Below are 25994 nucleotides of genomic sequence, written 5' to 3'. Positions count from 1 at the left end.
TCAGATGGAAAACTTGTGTAGACAGAAAGTAGCTTATATATGTTAGAATCTTTACAAGGTGCTAAGTCACTAGAATGAATAGAGACAATTGATTTGATCCTACAAGGAGACGTTATAGACCAGAACTTGAAACAAGGTACTGAGTGGAATTGAGGGGACAATGATTAAATCTAATTTAGCATTGATTTAATCATACAACAAATAATGGTTTCCTAGGGATGAATGATTGGTGTATACACAGTGTGCACCATATAAGCAAGAAACTCTCAGGACCAAGTGCACAGAAACCCACAATCCCACTCTCAGAGGTGGAGTCTGATTCATTCCCAAGTCTACCTTCCTGCTGGCTAGAGGCTTTGGATTCATAGGGAGCTAGAGAAGAGAAGGTAGAAGAGACAAAGAACTAGAGGCAAAATACGGAAGGCCTCTGAAAACTAGCCGAGCCCCAAGTGAAGGAGATAAGATTTTGGAAAGAGACAGAAAGGATCTAGACTTTAACTCCTGGCTGCATTTTGGGATTGTTGAACAGCACTGAAAAGGCTGCCTCCCTAGAAGCACCCCAAAGAAACCTCCTCCTAGAGAACAATCGCAATTTAGAGACAACAGAACACTACATATATATTCATATCCATAAAAAAGTTTTCCTTCTGAAACATTTGTGAACAGATTAATTAGTGAATGACTATCGATTTGGAGGCACTGAAATGACTCTTTGGATAGAATGCTGCTTCTGGAATCGGGAAGATCTGAGTTCAAATTTGGCTTCTTGATACTTGCTAAATTTGTAACTTTGGGCAAATCAATTAACCTCTCTTTGTCTTAATCCATTGAAATTGCAATTTACTCTAGGATCTTTGCCAAGAAAATTCCATGGACAATATGATCCATGGGATCACAAAGAACTGGATAGGACTGAGAAAACAATTGACTAAGCTCTTATTCTGATATATTTTGTGTTAATAAGTTTGGGGTTGAGGATTAGAGAGAGAAGTACAACATTGACTTTTAGGGGAAGTATGTAGATATTTTCCTCTTAATTTTTGGAAATTGATTGATATATTTTGTTAGGTTCTGATCATTCAGAAATATTTTTAAAAGATATTTTAAAAAATGTGAAATTTCCTTTAAAGCATCCAATATGTGGCTAAAATGACAGGAAAAGACAATGATGAAGGTTGGAAGGGATGTGGGAAAACCGTGACACCAATATATTGTTGGTGGAATTGTGAATGAATCCAAACATTCTGGAAAGCAATTTGAAACTATGCTCATAAAGTTATTAAACTGTGCATATCCTTTGATTCAGCAGTGTTTCTATTGGGCTTATATTCCATTGAAATCTTAAAGGAGGGAAAGGCGCCCACATGTGCCAAAATGTTTGTAGCAGCCCTTTTTGTAGTGGCAAGAAACTGGAAGATGAATGGATGCCCATCAATTGGAGAATGGTTGGGCAAATTATGGTATATGAATGTTATGGAATATTATTGTTCTATAAGAAATGATCAGCAGGATGATTTTAGAGAAGGTGGGAGAGACGTGAAGTGATGCTAAATTTAATGAGGAGAATCAGGAGATCATTATACACAGCAACAAGATTTTACTATGATCAGTTCTGATGGACATGGCTCTTTCCAACAATGAGATGATTCAGATTAATTTCAATAATGTTGTGATAAAGAGAGCCATCTACACCCAAAGAGAGGACTGTGCAGATCACAACACTACATTTTCATTCTTTTTTATTATTGTTTGCTTACATTTTATTTTCTTTCTCATTTTTTTTCTTTTTGATCTGATTTTTCTTATGCAGCAATATAGTTGCATAAATATTTATGCATATATTGAATTTAACATATATTTTAACATAATATATTGGATTACTTGCCATCTAGGGGAGGGAGTGGGAAAAGGAGGGAAAAATTTGGAACACAAGGTCTTGCAAGGGTCTGTGTTGAAAAATGATCCATGCATATATTTTGATAATAAAAAAAAAACTTTAATTAAAAAAGCATCTAATATGACCAAGTTAACAGTACTCAGGACTAAATAAGAAATTACAACATAGAAAAAAAATTCTAAGAAAGTCAAAGAAAAGGAAAAAGACCTAGAATTGCAATGTTGCTATGAAAACTAAAGGGAGAGCAAAGTTTCCCAAAAGTCCTAATGGAGTTTTCAATTTTAATAACTCAAATTATAGATAGTTTTAGCTCTAATAACTTAAAACTAAACTAAGGGACATCATGCTGTGGACATATAATAGGTCCTTCCTGATGGAGCAGAGTTGTTATGGGGATGATAGAAAAATAGAAGAAGTATCCATGTAATTCTACAAGTTCACATGTTCAGTTCCAAAATAACTTAGAAGATTGGCAGGAAAGATAAATTGCATAGGGTGAGAGTGGAAGTCAGTCCAATTCAGGTTGTGCCAGCTCAGAACCCTCCCCCCAGTAAAATATAAATAGCAAGAGGTAGGCTGAATCTGTGGCAGCAGTGGCAACAGTGGCAGGCTCCAGATCTTTTAGTCCACAGATGCCAAAGAGACTTAGAAGATCAGCTGGAAATTTCTATTGTACCTGGGAGCACAGTCCAGTGCAGACTGTACCAACATAGCATTGACCCCAGCATTAACTAAGATCAGGCATTGGAAGCCACTGACTTAGCACGGGAAGCAGTTACTTCTGGAGCTCCCAGCCCCAGATGGTAAGAAAACTGGTAAGAAGATTACAGGGATCTCTGTGATTAACATTGAGGCAATATTGTTGCTTTGCTCATAGCCAGATCCAGGTTGCAGTCCTGCATGACAGCCCCAAGGTGAAGAAGAGTGTTAGCATACCAGAGCTAGCAGCCAGAGTGGATTGGGGACCCTCCTCCCAGAACAAGGGCAAAAAAGAGAGTGCGTAGTCATTCACAGACCAGAGCCCAGGCAAGTAGAGTAGAAAATTCCTTAATTCAAGGAATTCCAATAGATTTTGGATGGAAAATGCATCCATATCCAGAGAGAAGACTATGAAAACTGAATAATGGATCAAAGCATGGTATTTTCATTTTTTGTTTGTTTTTTTCTCATTTTTTGCAATATGGCGAGTATGGAAATTTGTTTAAAATAATTGCACATATTTAATCTGTATCAGATTATTTGTTGTCTTGAAGAGTAGGAGAGGTAAGGGATAGAGAAGGGGAAAATGGAAATACAAAGTCTTACAAAAATCAATGTTAAGAACTACATAAATTTGGAAAATTTAAAAAATGCTTTCCTTAGATCATATCACTGGGGAAAAACTAAAAATTTATAGGCACTAGAAGTATCTCAAAAAACAGTCCAAATCTAAAGGATTTATAATGAAAAATGCAATCCATCCCCAGAGAAAGAAATGATGGCATCTGAATAGAAGCATACTACCCCTCTTTAATTTTTTTTTTCTCGAAGGTTTTCGCTTTTTTTTTTTTTGGTTTGGTTTATATTTTCTTTCATGACATAACTATTTTGGAAATGTTTTTCATGACTACACATGCATAACAAGAAACTGGAAATTGAGTTATGAATAAATTATGGTAAATGATTATAATGGATTATTACTATTCTATATGATGAGCACTGATTTTGGAAAAAAGCTGGAAGACCTACATGGGTTGATACTAAATAAAGTAAGAACAATCAAGAGAACTCTGCACATCTCAAAAACAAGATTATGTGATGATTGACTCATGTTGTTTTCCCCTTTTGATATGATTTTTCTTGAACAGCATGATGAATATGAAAATATGTTTAGAAGGATTGTACATGTTTAACCTATATCAGATTGCTTATTGTCTAGGGAAGGGGAAAGGGAAAAAAATTTGGAATACAAGGTTTTGCAAAGGTGAATGTTGAAAATTATCTTTGCAGATATTGACAAAAATAAAAAGTTAATATAAAACCCTCTAAATTAAAAAAAAAAGAATTGTGTTTTTTAATCCTTCAAAAGTATTTTATTTTTCAGAATATATATACAAATAATTTTCGACATTCATTTTTGTAAAACTTTATATTCCAGATTTTTCTCTCCCTCTCTTACCTCTCTCCTTCCCAAGACAGCAAGCAATATAATGTAGGTTAAATATGTGCAATTCCTTTAAACATATTTCCATGTTTCTTATGTTGTGCAATAAAAATCAGATCAAAAAGGAAAAAAAAACCAAGAAAGAAAAAAAAAGTAAGCAAACAAGCACCACCAACAACAACAAGGTAAAAATGTTTTGCTTCCATTCATATTCGGTCTCCATAGATCTCTCTCTGGATATGGATGGCATTTTCTATTCCAAGTTTATGGCAATTGCCTTGAATCACTTCATTGTTGAAAAGAGACAAACCCATCACAGTTGATCATTTTACAATGTTGTTGTTACTGTGTACAATGTCTTCTTGGTTCTGCTTACTTTAGTCAGCACCAGTTCATGTAAGTATTTCCAGGCTTTTCTAAAATCAGTCTGATCATCATTTCTTATAGAACAATGATATTCCTTTACATTCATATACCATAACTTATTCCGTTATTCCCCAACTGATGGGCATCCATTCAATTTCCAGTTAGCACTATAAAAATGATTCCTAGGAACATGCTTGCATATGTGGTGACTTTTCCTTCTTTTATTATTTCTTTGGGATATAGATCCCATAGAGACACTACAGGATAAAAAGATATGTTGAGTTTTATTACTCATTAGGCATAGAAGAAATGTGTTTTCAAATGCAGAAAATAAAATTCCTTGCATTAAAAAGGAAGTCACTTATATGGAAATATAATTATTAGAATATTGTTTAATCCATGAATCTTAGGTTAGGAATCTCTGCTTTAGAGAAATTAGCCTAAAGCTTTCACAGTTCATATGAAAAAATAATCAACTTGGCTATTCTTTGAAACACCTGAATGTGTGAAAAACTTAGTCAAAGAATGAAGAACCATAATAAGACAAATATTTTCTACCTCTAAAACTATTCTATTATTCCAATTCCAGTAGGTTGCCCCCCCCAAAAAAATAACAACACAGCATGATCTGAATGAGATTCATTTCTCTACTACCAGATACGTAAGTAAAATATGATTAAGTATAATATAATATATCTTAAATCCATTAGAACATAGCTCATTATAACATACATACAACATAACATTATAACAATATATAATAATATATGATCAACATAATATGCTATATTTATGTTTGATGTTAAGTACACATTACTTATCTATTCTCACTATCCTCTATTTGCTTTGTTCATATATAAATATTTATGTATTATATATACACACTTAAGAGAAGCAGATCATATTTATACATTCCTGACTCATCTATTAGGTGTATATCTCCTTTACTGACATACACTATATAGTTATATACTTGGGATTCGAAGTAAATTTTTAATAATATCTTTTTATTTTCAAAACACTTGCAAAGGTAGTTTTCAGTATTTACCTTTGCAAAACTTTGTGTTCCAAATTTTTCTCCTTTTCTTCCCTCCACCCTGTCTCCTATATGTTAAACATGTTCAATTCTTCTATACAAATGTACATATGTATCTTGCAGCACAAGAAAAATTAGATCAAAAAGAAAAAAAAACTAAGCAAATGACAAAAAAGATTAAAATGCTATGTTGTGTGAATCACATAATACTCTTTCTGGACGTAGATGACTTTCTCTATCACTTGTGATACAAGTATCACAAATTTTTGACAGATTTTTATGGTTCCAAATCCAATGTTAGGGCCATCGCCAGTTATTTTGTTCTATATCTTACCACTGGACCCAGATGGTTCTGGAGAGGAAAGTGAGGTGGATGACCTTAGATTGTGCTCCCTCACTCAAATTCAATTCACTTGCATGTCATGGCATCATCTTTCTGGTGTCATAGTCTTCTTCGAGAACAAAGGAAAAACAACAACAATCATACTGAATTTTTAATAAGTATTGGTAAGAATATATGTGCATATACCTGCCAGCTTTTTAATATAGTATCATAGAAATACATATAATGCATGAATAGAGTAGTAGAGATATCTAGACTTTACAGGAGATAAAATCCAAGAAAAACACCAGTTATAAACTGAAATGTAGTTATCTAGCATACATAGTAATATATATATAGGAGAAATTAGGATGGCAAAGAGACTTGTCTTCATGTTCTAAGAGGATAGAATATGGATCTGGATATGTTTATCATGGAAAAGAAAAGACTTAGAAGAAGGAACATGGCAGTTGCCTCCAAATGATGGTCTGTCGTATGCAATACTTGTTCAAAAAAGAGTCTGGGAGAGATTTGTTCTTCTGGTTTCTGGAGTGAGGTAGTTGTAGGATTGGAAGAGGAAAGTAGAAAAAATGAACACAAAGTATTAAAAGGACAATTTTTTTATATAGAGAAAAAATGTTCCTAACTATCAGATTTCTCATAAAGTGGAATAGCTTGCTGATAGTTTTTAAAAAGTAATTCACTCAATCTTATCATATTTGTGATCTATCTATCCCCGTTATAGAAAGGATTTATCAGATATGGATAGCATTGACTGATCTATGAATTTTATTTCAATTCTGAGATGCAGTGATCTTGTGACAGGCTTATAGTAACATTACATGGATGATGGTGATTGGGATGGGAAAACCTATGGAAGAAAGACCAAAAAAATTTGTCACCATTTTGCAGTTATACACATTCCTAGTCTTACAATTCATTAATCTTTTTTTAATCAATTATTTTTTCCACCAAAAAATCTATGATTCATATTAAATTTTATTTTTCTCCTAGGAATCAACTCACAATGTTATAATGTGTAAATATTGGGGCAAATAAGTCATTTTATTTTTTTCATTGCCAGTTTTCTTTTGTTGCTAAATTACTCCTGATTTCTCTAAAAGTTCTACTAATTTATAATTTGGGTATGCTCTAATGTAATGTATTATCATGGGTATGAAATAATAGGACATTATAGTTTATTTTCTATCCCCTTTTTCTTGAATTTCCTTTCATTTTTAATAATTACTTTTACAATATTTTTCTGTTCCCTGATATTTGATTATTGATAATCTATAAATAGTATTTCTCATATTTCAATTGCTTTAAATTTATATTTTAATTATTATTGTACTATGGTTTGAATGATTTGAGATGGTGCAGAATCTCAAAGTAGTTATTATTTCTTTTAAATCTTTATTGTTTGGGGAGTTACTAGGAGAGAAAGTATCAGATGTAACATGCCCTCTTGAGAGATAGGTCAATTGTAATCAATCTATCCTTTATATATACATATATGTATGTGTGTGTGTGTATGTGTGTGTATGTGTGTATATATATATATATATATAATCTTCACAAACTTTTTGCTCACTTATTTAACCTTTTTTTATTTTGAATACTGTAATACTTTCATACTTCAAAAATGTTATTCCATTAGTGTTGGCATTCCCATATCCCTCAATACCTTGGTAATCATTCTAAATGAGTTACCATGATAAAAGTGAATAAATAAATAGATAAATGATAATGAAAGAGAAAGTAAAAGAGAAACTGGATATGTTTTTTAAAAAAAAGGAGAGAGAAACAGACAGAAGGAGACAGACAAAGAAAGACACACACAGAGGGTTGAGTCTTTTTGACCTGAACTAGGCTATTCCATTGTCAGATAAATATTTATACATCATCCATTTGCTTTTCAGCTTGTTAAGCATAGCTTTTGAGAACAATGGGCCAATTTTGTGACAAGATAAAGTATCAGACTTTAATTTTTTTTATGCTTAACAAGATGATAATAATAATCAAAACTCTTGAAATAAAACAAAATTGAAAACCTAAGTGTCTCTTCCTATTTATGGTTATATATTTGTAAATGTGCCTATTTTATATGTTTATATGATGATTGAACTTATTATTAACAGTAATAAAATCTAGTATATATGTTGTATTTTAAGGTTTAGAAAATGTAATGTTATGTTACATATGTAATGTAATGTAATGTTATGTTACATATGTAATGTAATGTAATGTTACATATGTTATCTCAAATCAACCTCAGAATAATGAGGTGTTATTGTTATTGCTATTGTTCTTATTTTCATTTAACATATAAACAAATGGAGGCTCAAAGAGGTTAAGTTACCTAAGGCCATGCAGTTAAGTAAATATCAAAGACAGCATTTGATGTTTCATGACTCTAAGTCATGCTATCTAATGTACTGCTTAGTTGCCTTCTAAATCCTATTGGATTTATATTAACTTCTAAATTCTGTTGATTTTTAAGAAACAAGTCTTCCTAAAATGTCTTACAACTTGCTTTCCTCAAGACATGTAATAGCTCTGTCAAATCAAAGTATAACTTCATACAGTCTGTTCATTTTCCTTCATTTGAAATGAGTTAATTTAAAAGTCATAACAATAATAATTCAATTCAACATATAAGTAATTATATTCAGAATAATAAGAGGAGATTAAGGCAAAATATAATAACACTTAATTTTCCCTGTGCTCCTCTTAATATTGAAATGTTAAATCTGAAATGTCGGAAAAAGCTAAAACTTTTTCATTTCTATTTGTTCTGTTCTATATAGGGATGACGATCAGCAAGTGTGTGTGAGCAAGTTAGGAAGTCCATTATAAGAACTTGATCATAAATCCATAGAAAGTTATAGCTGGAAGGGACCTGAGGTGGTATTTAATTCAATCTCTCTTTTCTAGCTAAGGGAATTAAGGCACAGAGAGATTAAACATCTTGTCTGAAATGGCACAACCAAATTAATGGAAAAACTGAAGGCAGAGAGCACAGATCTCTACTAGCAAGTCAGTATTTTTTTCTTCATTTCATATCACTTCTTTTTTTTATAGCCTGTAAGGTAGTTTTATCTTAAAAGAGAAATCTTCAGGAGAATAGTTTATAAACTTCTGTGTTTGCACAAATCAGGTGACATATCTACCCCTTTCTGCCCAGATAGCAACAAAGAAACTTTTTTTTTCCTCCCTCAAGAGAAAAATTCAGTTAATTTACTAATGTTATTCTTCTTTGAAGAATACCATCTCCTTATATTAGAAATATCTGTGATATTAGATTTTTTTTTCTTATCTCAAGTTTAGAAATTTAGAAATCCATGTATGTGTTTGTTAGGTCCTTTTGAGAAAAATGTATGTATATATAAACATACACATATATGTACATCTATTCACATACATATATACATACATAAAATGTGTGTGTGTGTATGTGTGTAAAATTTCTTGTTCTGCAAAGTGAGGATTGTGACATCTTATTATACAGATAGGAAAGTGATCCTTACAGATAAATATGTGAGACATTTAGCATGGTGATGCTATTTTTTTTAAATAGGCAGTATGTTGTTGCATATTTGGAACTGCCAGCACAAATATGAAAAGCATACATCTTCCAGCCATTATGCACTTCGGTATGCTAGTAGTGCATAATATATCTGATTTTCCAGAGGAGAAAAAATACATTCTTATGGGGAGATGTGGGGCAGGGGGCAAATAACTATTACTCTGCCAGATGGCAAAAGATAGCAAAAACTTCTCTCCATTTATATATTACATGTATTGACTTCAAAGGACTCTTCTTTTTTAATTCATCTAAAAAGAATTGGGATAAGGAAAGAAGCTAAAACATGTGACAAATAGAAATACTGGGAATGATTACCATGATTTTCTGTGAAGGATTTTATATATAAAAAGAGGAAATATTTTTATATGTTTCTATTTGCAATAGCTTACAGACAGGAAGACAGTGATAGCACTTAGATCTCTGGTTGTGAGTTCTTTGTTCTGCCCTCATTTAGGCTTATTCCCAAATTAGTCATATTAATACATTTTAATTCTGGGTTTGTAAACCAGCAGTCTTCATCATCTTCATACAGGCTTACTTTGAGAGCTCATAATTTAGTAAACTCTGTATAGTATTCTGAAACCAAGTTGAAATCATCCTATGGCAAATCTCACCTAATGATTTCCTTTGCAAAAGAAACAGATGATCATCACAGGACTGTTGCAGGACTGGGAAAACAATTTATTAACAGAGCCCATGACATTTGCTGTTTCACCTTTTAAGAAAAAAATCACGGAATATTTATAATAGAATTCCGTTACAGCACATTTTCTGCATGAGACAATGACATCTTGGATCACCTCACAATGAATGGAAAATAAATAATGGACTGAATGGAAACTATACAAAGAGGTGCCAAGTCATGTTCCAGGTACTAATTCTTGCATGACTTTAAATGAAGGCTATTACTTAGTGGATTTATGTCATTAAGCTACATGATGCACTACCTCCTCACTAACATGTTAAATTGGGGGATAGAGGCAATACTTTGAAAATGAATAATACTATGGGTGGATGAACATGAACACTTCCTCTCTAGGCATGGATGCTGATCCAACTACTGCATCTTATTCTCTGAACTTCTTATCATCATCTTTAATCCACAGGGAATTTACTAAATGCATTGAAGGTCTTCCTGTAGTTCTCTTAATGTATTATGGAAACCAGAATCGTACTTAAATAGTCCATATGTTAAGCTTCCTTTTTGTTTGATGTTTAACCAACCTCCACTTCTCCAGTAATGTCTTTTTTTTCACATGTAAGTAATTCTTGGTAATATTTTGTTCTTTACTTTCACAATAATACATCTTCTCTTTTGATCTATGGGTTACATGAAGTTCTCATTCTTCTCTAATCATTGTTGTAATAGAAGACAGGATGAAGGGAACATGGAACGATAAAAACTGATATCAGTTTGGATGAATGATCAGCATATTTGATGATAAAAAGTCCTCTGTTTGGCTGAAGAACCATAAGGACTAATGACACAGTAGAGGATGAGATTGAACTGAGTGTGCACACAAAAAGTTCAAGCAGATTCTCTCTCTTTCTCTCTCTCTCTCTCTCTCTCTCTCTCTCTCTCTCTCTCTCTCTCTCTCTCTCTCTCTCTCTCTCCCTCTTTTTCTTTTCTCTCTCTCCCTCCCTCCCTTTCTATCTGTTTTTCTTTATGAATGTGTATGTGTGTCTCCTAAGCTTTCAAGTTCAAGAAGATCAGCAGCTCTCTCATATCTATATGTAGGTCTCCTGCATCTTGAGCACATAGTTCTGCTTTTTTAAAATGTTTATTCTTTCCTAATCCTAGGTGAATATATGACCTGATATGACATTGACAAAGTTCCAATAGTGTGAGCTTTAAAAGATCAGGAGGATGAGATCTTGAATGGGGTGCTGAATACAGAGAAACTAAAGGATTGATCCCTGAGGCAAGAAAGGAGAAGACACTGATAGAGATCAGTTTGGCTCCATGGTCTCACCCTCTGTGCAAATCATGCAGTCTGAAATCCAAGTGATGTCAAATCCTTGAGACCTACTCTTTGTAGAAATCTCAAGCACTCTTACCTAGCCAATCTCTGGTAGAAATCCCAGTTATGTCCTTGAGGTTAAAATTTTACTATAAAATATACTTGTGGGCCATCCCATGGCTGCTGCCTTCCTATGGGTCAGTTCACCACAACACTCTGCCTTGTGGCATCTTTTCTATAGAAAAGGATATTGAGGAAATGATAGGGAATCTGGTTCAATTATAGGTACCCAGACATTAAAAATAACAATAATAATGGTTAGAATTTAATATGATCTTTTAAGTTTTGCAAGTATTTTATATTACCTATGATATAAGTTTATAAGTATCTTCATTAGAAAAAAATGAGGAAAGTAACACTGAGAGGGGTTGAATGATTTGCTCAGGATCACACAGTAACTTTTAGAGGCAGGATTTTTAACAAGGGAGAAAACATACTTAGAAGGGAGATAGACTGTAGTATGGTGGGGATAGTATTGGACTTGGTGTATGAGGAAGAACCATAACTTTTCTGTAAAAAAAAAAATGATAATGATAAAGACGATGAAAAAGAAGATGAAGACAAAACAAATGATGAAGAAGATTAGATAAAATGACTTTTTAATTCTCTTCTAATTATAAATTTATAAGATTAAGATATTCTATATAACCTGCATTGGTCTCAATCTCAGGTCTACTATGCTCTGCCCCAACACTTTTTGCCACTAAGTAGGGTACCAAATCTCTGTCTGAGGTCATAGTCGTTTCTGCGTCAGGGGATATGGCTGAAGTTTCAACCCTGAGGTTTTTTTAAGCATTTTAATCTGAATTTTCTGACATAGCATGTAGTCAAACAGGAAATTCTGCTAAGTGATACTAGCTTTTCTTTTATTGTGATAAGCCCTCTCCCATATGGCAGGACAATAAAGAGAAGTCATGATTCATATTTTGAATGTAGATTGTATTTTTTCTTCTCTGATTTTTTCATGTAATTCTTTCAAGTGAATAGAAAATTCCATTTCATGAAATATGTGATCTTTGTGATATACCATAGTGTGGGGATAAATATTGTGCAGGTATATGCATATAAAGCATTAATTTATTTCTATATCTCTGTTCCTTGAACCACCTCTATCTCTCATGGAATTGCATAAACATTTATACTTTCTCAGATCTTTCAAGATATAAGTTCTGTATATGTTAAAAATATATTAGATACAGATTTCCAAGAAACTATTTTAATAACCTAGAAAAAATAAGAACAGAATTCATGTGGAACAACAAAAGGTCGAGAATTTCAAGGGAAGTAATGTAAAAAAAAATTAAGTGAAGGTGGTCTAGCTGTACCTGATCTAGAACTGTATTATAAAGCAACAGTCACCAAAACCATTTGGTATTGGCTAAGAAATAGACTAATTGATCAGTGGCATAGGATAGGTTCACAGGGTAAGATAGTGAATAAAAATAGCAATCTAGTGTTTGACAAACCCAAAGATCCCACATTTTGGGATAAGAATTTATTATTTGACAAAACATGCTGGGAAAACTGGAAATTAGTATGGCAGAAACTAGGCATGGACCCACATTTAACACCACATACTAAGATTAGATCAAAATGGGTCCAAGATTTTGGCATAAAGAACGAAATCATAAATAAATTGGAGGAACATGGGATGGTTTACCTCTCAGACTTGTGGAGGAGGAAGGAGTTTGTGTCCAAGGGAGAACTAGAGACCATTATTGATCACAAAATAGAAAATTTTGATTACACCAAATTAAAAAGTTTCTGCACAAACAAAACTAATGCAAACAAGCTTAGAAGGGAAGTAACAAATTGGGAAAACATTTTTACAGTTAAAGGTTCTGATAAAGGCCTCATCTCCAAAATATACAGAGAATTGACTTTAATTTATAAGAAATCAAGGCATTCTCCAATTGATAAATGGTCAAAGGATATGAACAGACAATTTTCAGATGATGAAATTAAAACTATTTCCACTCATATGAACGAGTATTCCAAATCACTACTGATCAGAGAAATGCAAATTAAGACAACTCTGAGATATCATTACACACCTGTCCGATTGGCTAAGATGACAGGAACAAATAATGATGAATGTTGAAGGGGCTGTGGGAAAACTGGGACACTGATGCATTGTTGGTGGAGTTGTGAAAGAATCCAACCATTCTGGAGAGCAATCTGGAATTATGCCCAAAAAGTTATCAAAATGTGCATACCCTTTGACCCAGCCATACTACTACTGGGCTTATATCCCAAGGAAATACTAAAGAAGGGAAAGGGACCTGTATGTGCCAAAATGTTTGTGGCAGCCCTTTTCATAGTGGCTAGAAGCTGGAAGATGAATGGATGTCCATCAATTGGAGAATGGTTGGGTAAATTATGATATATGAATGTTATGGAATATTATTGTTCTGTAAGAAATGACCAACAGGAAAAATACAGCTTGGAGAGACTTACATAAACTGATGCTGAGTGAAACGAGCAGAACCAGAAGATCATTATACACTTCAACAATGATACTGTACGAGGATGTATTCTGATGGAAGTGGATATCTGCAACATAGAGAAGAGCTAATCCAATTCCAATTGATTAATGATGGACAGAATCAGCTACATCCAGAAAAGGAACACTGGGAAATGAGTGTAAACTGTTATTTTTACCTTCTGAATCCAATTCTTCCTGTGCAACAAGAAATTCGGTTCTACACACATATATTGTATCTAGAATATATTGTAATATATTTAACATATATAAGACTGCCTGCCATCTGGCGGAGAGGGTTGGGGGAGGAAGGGAAAAAATCTGAACAGAAGTAAGTGCAAAGGATAATGTTGTAAAAAATTACCCATGCATATGTACTGTCAAAAAAAAAAAGTTATAATTATAAAATAAAAAAATAAAATAAAAATTAAAAAATATATTAGATACATTATGTTGATATGTTAGAAAAAATATTCCTCCAAAGAAAAATGTATTTTTTGTTAGGTTCATAAACATATAAGCTTAAACCTGTGAACCATGGAATTCTTTGCTTAGGCTGTGATTACAATTTAAAAATTAATTGATGTGTTTTGTTTTTACATCATTGGCATTTCCAAATTTATACTTCTGTCTTCACCATTCATAAAATTCATCCTTATATTAAGGAACAAAAGAGGAAAAAGTGTGTCAGGGGGAGTAGTTCCAAAAAACTTTCATATTAACTGAATCCACTATTGTATCAAATATCCCTTCAAAAAACTCATTTTCCTTCATTCCTGAATAGATGGTCACATTCACATCTCTTTTCTCAGGAGCCATGCTTGGTCATTGTGATCATATAGTATTCAGTCTGTCTTTGCTGGTATTCTTTCCATATTAGGTGATAAAAACAGTTGTACATATTTTTATCCTGCTCTATTTAGTTTGTGTCAGTCTTCCATTACATTCATATACCACAATTTGCTTACTGCCTACCCTCTCCCCCAATCAATCTACTTTCTTTTTCAATTTGCAAATGTTTATCTTTAATATTTTATCCCTGTGTTTCTTTTTGAAACACACACATACTATCATTTTGTGCCAACTTTTTAGCTAATATCTTGTATTGATAGGACTTCTTTGAATCTTCCTAAAGGTCATGAATTCTTTCAGATTTCCCCATAGAGCAGTTAATTCTATAATATCACAGAAAACTAGAACTACAATGAATCTTAGAAGTTATTTCCTTATCTTTCTCCCTCCTCCAGACTTCTCTGTTTTGGTTCAGGTTTCTACCCTTCTACTCACCAACTATAAGCAGAGACTTCTCACCCTCTCTCATTCTTTACAACAGTTGCCAAATTTCCATAACATCTTTCATTCTCAGTTTCTGCACTTATATAGTTACCTCCAAAGTTCAGGTGCAATAGTCTCCTAATTGGTCTACCTGCAAAAGTTTCTCACTCTCTTTAAAATTCAATTATTATCACTCTGATGATAATTTTCAAATATATTTATGCAGCTCTAACCTAACTATTAAACTTCAGTCTCAAATCTTCAAATGAACATTTCAAACTATATGTTCTGTAGCAAAACTTAAAGCATGTTCCAAAATGAATTCATTATTATATTTCCCTCAAAACTCTGCGCTTGTTCTAACTTCCATTTTATTGTTGATGTTACCACTATCCAAGTCATCCACTCATAACTTAAATGTTATCTCAATTCCTCACTCTCTCTCATCTGCATTCCCAACTTGATCCTAAATACTATCAATTTTATATTCACAATTGTCTCCTCACAACTGGACTTTTACAATTAACTTTTCATTAGTCTCTCTGTCTCATGTTTCTTCCTACTCCAGTGCATTTTCTATTCATCTGTCCATGTCATACTCTCTGTTGAATAAACTCCAGGGGATTGGTATAACTTCCGGGATCCAAAACAAATCCTTTGTTTGGAATTCAGAATCCTTCATAATATGTCATGTTCTTCCCTTTCAATTTTTTATACTTTACTCACTCCCTAGTACAACTTCAGTCTGGTAGTATGGATTTCTTTTCTATTTTTTACAAATGACAATCCATCTCCTCTAACTCCAGGAATTTTCATGACCTGGACACCTATTCTGGAGTTCTCTCCCTCTTTATTGCTACTTCCCACCTTTCCTAGCTTTCTTCAAGTTCCACCAAAAATTCTACTTTTTATAAAATGCCTTTCTTTATTTCCCTTATTTCTAATGTTTTACTTATTTTTTCTCTCTTGTATACAGTATATTATTTCCCCAGTTACATGTAGAGATAGTTTTTCAGCATTCATTTTTATTTAAAAATTGTTAATATCTTTTTTATTTTCAACATACATGCAAACATAGTTTTCAACATCCACCCTTGCAAAACCTTGTTCCAAATTTTTCTCTCTCCCTTCACCCCACTCCCCTCCACTAGACATTCCAATACAAGTTTAAAATGTGCAATTCTTCTAAACATACTTTCACATTTATCATGTTGCACAAGAAAAATAAGATCAAAAAGGGAAAAAATAAGAAAGAAAAAAGCAAGCACACAACAACAACAAAATTGAAAATATTATTCTCCAATTGATAAATGGTCAAAGGATATGAATAGACAATTTTCAAACAAAATAAAACCATTTCTAGTCATATGAAAAGATGCTTTAAGTCACTATTTATTAGAGAAACGCAAATTAAGACAACTCAGAGGTACCACTATAAGCTTCTCATATTGGCTAAAATGACAGTAAAAAGCAATGATAAATGTTGCAAGGGATGTGGGAAAACTGGAACACTAATACATTGTTAGTAGAGTTTTGAACTGATCCAATCATTATGGAGAACAATTTGGAGCTAGACCCAAAAGAGTATCAAACTGTTCATTCCCTTTGATCCTGCAATGTCTCTCTACTGGGACTGTATTATGAAGAGATCATTAAAAAGGAAAAAGTATCCACATGTGCAAAAATGTTTGTAGTAGCCCTTTTTGTAGTGGCAAGGAACTAGAAAGTGAGTGGATGCCCATCAAGTTGTATAAGAAACAATCAATAGGATGATTTCGAGAGACCTGGAGAGACTTACATGAACTGACACTAAGTGAAATGAGCAGAACCATGAGATCATTGTACACAGCAGCAACAAGATTATGTGATGATGAACTCTGATGGATGATGCATGTGTTTCTTTTCAATAATAAGATGATTCAGGCCCATTCTAATAGACTTGCAATGGAAACAGACATCTGCATCCTGAGAGAGGACTACGGGGACTGAACGTGGATCATAAACCATAGTATTTTCACCTTTTTTGTTGTTGTTTGCTTGCTTTTTTTTCTTTATCACTTTTTATCTGATTTTAATAAATGTGGAAATATATAAAGAAAAATTGTACCTGTTTAACATATATTAGATTACTTGTGTCTAGAGGAGGGAGTGGGGGGAAAAGGAGGGAGAAAAACTTGGAACACAAGGTTTTGCAAGGGTGAATGTTGAAAATGATCTCTGCATAGATTTTGAAAATAAAAAACTATTATTTAAAAAAAATACTAAGTTGTGATCCACATTCCCCTCTCATAGTCCTCTTTCTGGATGCACCTATTGGAATTATATTGAATGACTTCATTGTTGAAAAGAGCTAAGTTCATCAAATTTAATCATCACATAATCTTTTTGTTGCTGTGTATAGTGTTCTCTAAATTCTACTCACTTCACTTGGCATCAGTTCACATAATTGTCTCTAGGCCTTTCTAAAATCATCCCGCTGACCATTTCTTATAAAATAATAATATTCCATAACATTACCATAATTTATTGAGCCATTCCTCAACAGACGGGCATCCAATCTGTTTCCAGTTCCTTGCTACTACAAAAAGGACTGCTACAAATATTTTTACACATTTGGGTCCTTTTCCCTTTTTTATATCTTTGGGATACAGATCCAGTAGTATTTTACTTTTTGTTGATTATTTCCCAATTTATCTTATATTTAGCTTATTTGTTTACAGTTGTTTGAATGTCGTCTCTCTCCATTAAACTGTGAAAGCAGGGTGCAGTTTTTTGCCTTTTTGATATTTTCTAGACCTTAACACAGTGTCTTGCATTATGTAGATACTTATATAAATGCTTACTAATCATCTACCCCTAAATTATCTTGTGTCGTGTTGTACTTATCTGATATATATGGAAACCATAATAATTTTATGTACTTTATATGATTGTTAAAAGGATCAAATAATTTATGGAGTGTCTCAAAAATCTAAGCATTTTATTGGACTAAAACTTTTAGAACAAGCTATATCCTAATCAGTTAACCATTTGTGAGTTCCTTGCTGTGGGAAAATAACAGTCTTTAAAGTTACAGATCACACTCTATATCTAACTTATAGTCTTGGATATGACCTATAGCTCAGATATATTAAGTGACTTATCTATAGTCATGTAACTAATAGGAGAAAGGAATAACAAGCACCTACAATGTGCCACATAATTTGATAAAGACTTTGCAAATGTAATCTCTTTTTATCAACATAACAATGTAGGTGGGAAGTAGGTACTAATATTATTCCCATTTTACTTTACAAAATATTTTAACATTTGCATCATATTTTAACATATTTATATATAATCACATCTCAAATTAAAAAGTATATAAATATAAATTATATATTTATATATATATATATATCTATATCTATCTATCTATCTATATCTATATATATATATACACACACACTTCAAAGGTGCTGTATTTTCAGGAATACCTTCCTCATCACTATGTATATTGCTGTATTTCCAATTTGTTCACAAAATGTCTAAACATCTGGATGAAATATTGATCATCTGGATACTTTTCCCCCCACAAGTGCTGGTAAATATCAAGTAATATCCAAAAGCCCAGATGTTTGGTGTCATTTCAATGAAGTTCTCAGACCGTTGACAGAAATTCCTGTTATTTATTCAGACATCTTAAGACCATGTCTATTTGAGCCTGAAGAATGAAGGCCACATTAAAAAATAAACTGATCTTAGAAAAACCAAATGAATGATGACAATAATGAATGAATCAGTTTATATATTTCATGCCATGATAAAAATGCTGCAAATATTAATCATGGCCTGAGTCTGGGGCACGGGGAGAGGAACACCACCATATATTTTTGCCCTCCCTTCAGTTTTTCATCGACTGAAGATTTGGATCTTCAGGGATTCTTTCATTCATTCTGTCTATATGTCTAACTGCATTTAAATAGCTTTTAAAAGAAGTTTCCAATGACCTCTAAATCCCACGTAAACTTAGTTTCTGCACCTGTTTTATGAATATTTACCAGTATGCTTTTTTCTGTGTTGCTTCATTTTGATTTAGATGCCTCATTTCTTTTATGATAATCATAATAGCTGATATTTATATGGTGCCCTTGGTTCACAAAACACTTTATGAAATGAGTGACCTTCTTCACTCTTTCAGCTTGTGAAAATTTATCTGGTTAAATAGTAAAACACCAAGTCTTTTCACTGGACGGACTAAAAATGAAGTAACCATTACTGACCAATGGTCTGGTTCTTATGGGTCACCTCACTTTCTGTCACCTCTTGATGCTTAGACCTAGGATCTGACCTTTTTTGTCCTCCAGACCCCTTGGAATCCCATGATAGGCCTACAGACCTAAGATCTAACCTATTTCATCTCATAGAGTTTTTCAAAGATCTTCATCTGGTCCCATTCACTTAGCAATTTATTTGAACCTAGAAGTTTGAGCTCATTTAAATTAGTAATGTTTTCCCTTCTTATAATCCCAATTATTTTAAGCTGCAATTCTTTTTTTTTTTCCTTTTGCCATCATCCTAGGAGATAGATACTATATATCTCCATTTTACAAATAAGGAAACTGAACAATCAAATGACTATTCCAGGGTCATATTGTTGAGGTCTTGAATGGCGTATTGGACAGAAAGAAGCTAAAAAACTGATCCTTAAGGCAAGCAGGAAGAAGGTACTAATAAAGATTAGTTTAGCTTTATGGTGCCCATGCTCTAAGAAGGCTGTCCAGTCTGAAATCCAAGCTATGTCAAACCCCTGAGACCCACCCTTTGTAGGGGTCTTGGGCCACCTCACCTTGCCATGCTCTTTCAGAAATCGCAGTCATGCCCTTGAGGTTAAATTTTTCCTATAGAATCTACTGATAGACCATCCCATGGCAGCTGCCCTTCTTTGGGTCAGTCTGCCATGACACTGTGCCTTATGGTGTCTTTCTCCTTACCCTTCCCCTATGTCATGTGATATCACTCCTAACTCCAGTATGTTTCTCATCCCCACTTCTCCCTCCTTACAGCTAACTGTTTTAATATTCTAAGTCCCTTTCAGGAGTTTTTCTGCCAGCTATGGACATGCCCCAACCTCATGTGTTCTCTTTCTACTGATAATTGTGAGTTCAAGTGAAGAACTTGTCTTTCATGGGCTTTCCCACTTTATTTCAATTTACCATTCCTGGTGTCTATTGTATCACTTCATTTTGTCTGTTACCTCTTTCCTAAATAAGACTACTTTTTTGCCAAAGAGAATGGCTATTGTGAATTCTTCACATGACCATGTCCCAACTTTTGGAACTAAATCTACATCATTTTGGTGTCGAATCCACATTAATATTGCTAGTGTTTGAGATCAGATTAGAACTGAGGTCCAACTGATGGGGGTTGAGGTCCCTTTAAGATTCCTTTCTAATTGCCCAACCCATGGATGACCTTGATTCACAAATCCTGGTCAAAAACACCCTTTGAATATCCGGGCCCAGCCCCACTATCAGCTCAGCTTCCCCCAGCCCTCACTTGATCTGAGCTAACTGAAAAGCCCGCCCATCTTCTAGGTATAAAAGAGGTGAGCCAGAACTCCCTCTTTGCAGGAGCCCTCTCAGCCATCACATGGTATCCTTCCAGCCATGTAAGGGTTCCTGCCCGCCCAGCGGCTACCTCTGGCCCTGGTGTCTTTCTAACTGAGCTTTACTTCTAAATTTCTACAATAAACCTTTTATTTATCAATCTAGGTTTTTGGGCCTGTAAATTCATTTATAGGGGACATTGCACCTCATGGGATCTTTGCGCCGAGAAATGGGGTTTCTTACTATCTATGTGCCAACAAACGGGGCTCCCCCTTTCCTTTCCCTCATTACAATGATCTCTCCATTGCACCACCAATCTACCTTCTTTATGCCTTTTATTCTAAGTGTTAGAGTTTTAAGATCAGTATCTTTTTCTAAAAAGATGAAAGCAATATAGGTTCTGTAGTTCTGCAGCTTCACTTTCATGTGTTAAAACTCAAGTGGAAATTCTGAAAAAAATTGGGTCTATCACTTTTGTATTCTTTTTTCTTTGAGAATAACACAGAACAGAAATTTGATCATAACATCACAGATTTAGAACTAGAAAAATCCTTACATCAACTAGCCTATCACTTAGAGCAGGACTTCTTAACCTGGGATTATGAATTTGCTTTTTTTAGTATTTTGATAACTCTTTAAGAAAATTGTTTTATTTGTAATCTTAAAAATTTTATTTCATATATTTAAAAAAGCTATTTTGAGAAGGAGTCAACAGTCTTTACCAAAAAGGATTATTCTGAGGAGTGTGAAGTGTTTACCAGACTACACAGGAAAAGGTTAGAAATCCGTGAACTAAACTAAGTCTAGGAAATTGAATTCCACAAAGGTGAGATAACTTGCCTGAGGTTACACAAGTTGTTTTTGTTGTTGTTGTTTTGTTTTGTTTTTTACTTTAAAAACATTTTTTTTTCCTTTTTCAAAAAAGAGAGCAAAATTTCTGAATGCAATGAGGTACTACTTCACAAATTTGTCATTTCAGAATTGCCTATAGCCCATATGTGCATGGTTCTGAATAATTCACAAAGAAGTGGAAAATTTTAAGGAAGTAATCATTATTGAACAGTGAAACAGCCACCCATTTGGCAGGCTCTCCTTCCTTCATATTTAATAAAATAACCAGTGGTAATGAGAGCCAATGACCAAGAGACAAGCTCCTGTTTTGGAAAGTTCAGGCCTTTGTTCATTTATGGAAGACCATATCAATAGAGACTCCAAAGCCATTCCCTTTCCTCTGTCATTCAAAATGAGCTTATTGGAAATGACACAAATTATACTAAATAATTTTGCTTTAAAAAACCTCCTAAGTTTATCCTTTTCTCTAACTCAACATCAATTTGAGTTTTATTGAGTTCACTTGAGTTATAATCATCTGAAAACTAGAGTATATTTTCTTCATTAGAATCTTGGAAGCAAAGGGGACTCAAAGAAACCATTTGTTAACAGTTATTTTCAATAATTGGAGGTGTTAAGCCAAAAATCTTAACACTAAGCATGGCTTAAGGCTTTTGTGTGCTGTCTATAAATTTTAGCATTTATTGTTTAACTACAATTTTGTTATTGAAATTAATGGTTAAAAAAAGGGGAAATTAGAGTGTGACATTAAGTAAGGAGACAGATAGTTTAAATGCAAAAGTAAAATATCCAGAAGTATTTTAATCTGAAATTTAGATATGGGAAAGGAATGGATTCTAGCAATGAAATATAGTTTAATATGAATACATGAAGATGGAAGGTAATATGTCAAAATATGGGAAAATTTCAGGAAAGCATAGATATTCTTTCTGTACCTTGAGTTCTTCTGAGAACAAAGAGACCATTCAATAATTAGGGCTAAGCATTTAAGGATGGAATTACAAAAATTGAGGGTTAAATTCTTGAGGATGTTGTCTGTAGCTTAACCAATAATGAATAAAACAATTTTTATTATGATATGATGTGTTTTGTTCACACAAGGGAAAGTATATAGTTTAATTTGAGACAACCACTCCTCTCCCTACTATTCTGGGACAAAAACATAGATAACAAAACTGCTGTAAAGTGGGGACATCAAGTTTCCCCTCTCAAAGTTAGATATATCTAACAATAAAATGCATAAGAAAGAAGTAAGAATATGAGAACAATTTTAGAAAACCTTTATATAAGGAAAAACCCTTAATGGGAATAAAAATAAGTATACTTTATACTTTTTTCTAATTTGTACATGACACATTCACAAATATTAACTATGTGTTAGTTTATAAAAATCTCACAACTAAATGTAGAAAAGCAATAATAATAAGGTAATAAAATTTATCCTATGAAGAGCCATAGGATCATAGATTTTAAAATTATTTGGTAATTAATTATTCTAATGTTAAGGAATGAGCAGATTAAAGAATAATCATAGAAAATTGATAATTTTTAAATAGAATGACAATAATGAGACAACAAATCAAAATTTGTGGGATGCAGCCAAAACAGAAATATATCAACAAAAAAGAGCAAAAGCAAATCAAGGAGTTAAGAATGCAAAAAAAAAAAAAAATCTGGAAAAAATAAAAATTAAAAATCCAACTGAACACTAAATTAGAAAGCCTGAAATCAAATGAAAGATTAATATAATTTAAAATAAAAGAATAAAACCATTGAACTAGTAAACAAAACTAATAACTGATTTGGAAAATACTATAGAATGGGGAAATATTGATAATTTAATTTTAAAAGAAAGAAGAAAACCAAATAACTAATATAAAAAATAACAAGGGTGAATACCATCAATGAAATTGAAATTAAAAACATTATTATGATTTATCTTGCCCAATTACATGCAGTCTAACAGTCTAAGATAAATGATTGAATATTTACAAAAATATAAATTCTTATGTTAATTTTATATTCTGCTCAGAATAACAGATGAAAGAGAATATTTAAATAATCCTTTCTTAGAAAAATAAATTGAACAAGCCATTAGTGAATTCTCTAAAGAAAAAAAATCCCACAAAATATATGAATTTATAATTATATTCTACCAAACATTTAAGGAAAAATTATTTCCAATGCTATTTAAAATATTTGACAAAATACACAAAGGTGCCCTACCAAATTCCTATTGTTGCCCAATTGTGGTTTTGATACCTAAAGAGGAAGGAAGGAAAGAAAGGAGGAAGGAAGGAAGGAAGGAAGGAAGGAAGGAAGGAAGGAAGGAAGGAAGGAAGGAAGGAAGGAAGGAAGGAAGGAAGGAAGGAAGGAAGAAAGGAAGGAAGGAAAAAAAGAGGTAGGAAAAAAGGAAGAGTAGCAGGAAGTGAGAAAGAAAAAAAAGGAGAGAAGGATATAGGAAGGTAAAAAGAGAGGGAAGGAGGAAAAAACTGTAGTCTGATTTCCCTAATGAATATTAATGCAAAAATTTTAATTAAAAACAAGCAAGGAGATTATAACAACAAATCATAAAAATCTTACACTAAATTAGGTGGGATTTTTACCAGGAATGCAGGACCAGTTCAATTAGGAAAAGTAACACCAAATTGATTATGTCAATAACAAAAGCAACAATAATTATAAGATTATGTCATTTGATACAGAAAACATTCTTGACAAAATAAAAAACCCATTCCTTAAAAAAATAAAAATAAAATTAGAAAGCAAATGAATAAAGGAAACTGTTTTTCTCAAAATGATAAGTGGCATCTATCTAAAACCAAGAGCAAGCATTTTAATGAAGACAAATTGAAAATATTTTCAATAAGTCAGGGGTAAAGTGAGGTTGTTTAGTATCAAACAAATCTAAGGATAAGGGAAGGGTTTGTGATCCAACAAAGATATAAAGGATCATGACAAATAAAACAGATAATTTTGATTACATGAAATTAGAAGCCTTCTGTTAAAAAAAAAAACTAATGAAACTAAAATTCAAAGAAAAATGGTAAAATTAAAAGAAAGAAAAAAGACAGCAAGTTTCCCTGAAAAAAAAGTCTCATTTCATATGTGTGTATGTGTGTTTGTGTCTTTGTGAGTGAATGTATGAATGTTTTATGTGTGTGTATGGAACTGATTCATTTTTTAAAAAAAATAAGATTGATAAATTGTCAAAAGATATAAGCAAGAATGTTTCAGAAGAAGAAATCAAAATTAATAATTGACATGAAAAATGCTCTAAAATTAGAAAATGCAAATTAAAACAACTCTGAGGTACCATCTCATATACTTATCAGATTGGCTAACATGACAGAAAACAGCATAATAAATGCTGGAAGGGATGTTGACAAAATGAAACACTAATGCTCTCTTAGTAGAATTGTAAAATGATCCAACCATTTTGGGATCTACCCCAAAGGACTATTAAACTGTTCATATTCTTTGACCCTGCAATACCATTACTAGTTCTATATCCCAAAGTGGTCAAAGAAAAAAAAATATTTATAGCAACCACAAAATGGTAGCAAAGTATTTGAAATTCAGAAATGCTTATCAATTAGAAAATGGTTTACAAGTTGTGATTTGTGATTACAGTGGAATCTTGTTTTGCTAACAAAAAATTACAAACCAATTTTCAGAAAAATCCTGAAAAGACTTAAGTCAACTGATGCAAATTGAAGTGAACAGAATCAGGAGAATATTTTATATGATGATAACAATGGTGTAAATATGATTATTTGTGAAAGAAATAACTATTTTGGTCAACATAATGATATAAGACAATTCCAACATCCATAATGAATAATTCTATTCAACCTGCAGAGAGAAATGATAAACTTTGAATACAAATTGAAACATAGTTTTAGAACTTTTCTTGTGTTTTTTTCTGTGCTATTTTGCAAGTTAGCTAATATAAAAATAAGTTTTTTTCATTACTTCATATGTTTAATTGTTATCAACATGTTTATCTTCTCAAGAAATAAGGAGTGGGAGAAGGGAAAAATAATTTGGAACTTAAAATTTTTAAAAGCGAATATTTTTTTAAATCACATATAATTGGGAAACATTTAACAAAATAAAATATATAAAAACTAATAAGATTCATAGGGATGAGTAGGGAAACATCAGCATCTATTGCCATATAATTTAAGGCTACCCTAATAAGCATATGTGTTACAGTTACTGTTACTTTCTCGATTTCCCTCTTTGTATAACATTGGTGTCTATGAATTCATCCATTTTCAATATGCTTATACAGATTGAGAATACACTCATCAGGTTAATGAGGGAAAATATATTAGAGGTCATCTAGCTCTATCCAACCATTTCATAACAGAGAATAACTATGTCCAGTTAGAATTTGTGATTCTTCTAAAGTCATATA

The sequence above is a fragment of the Sminthopsis crassicaudata genome, chromosome 2 (assembly GCF_048593235.1).
Source record: "Sminthopsis crassicaudata isolate SCR6 chromosome 2, ASM4859323v1, whole genome shotgun sequence".
NCBI classification, from domain to species: domain Eukaryota; kingdom Metazoa; phylum Chordata; class Mammalia; order Dasyuromorphia; family Dasyuridae; genus Sminthopsis; species Sminthopsis crassicaudata.
Note: the sequence above shows the minus strand (reverse complement) of the source record.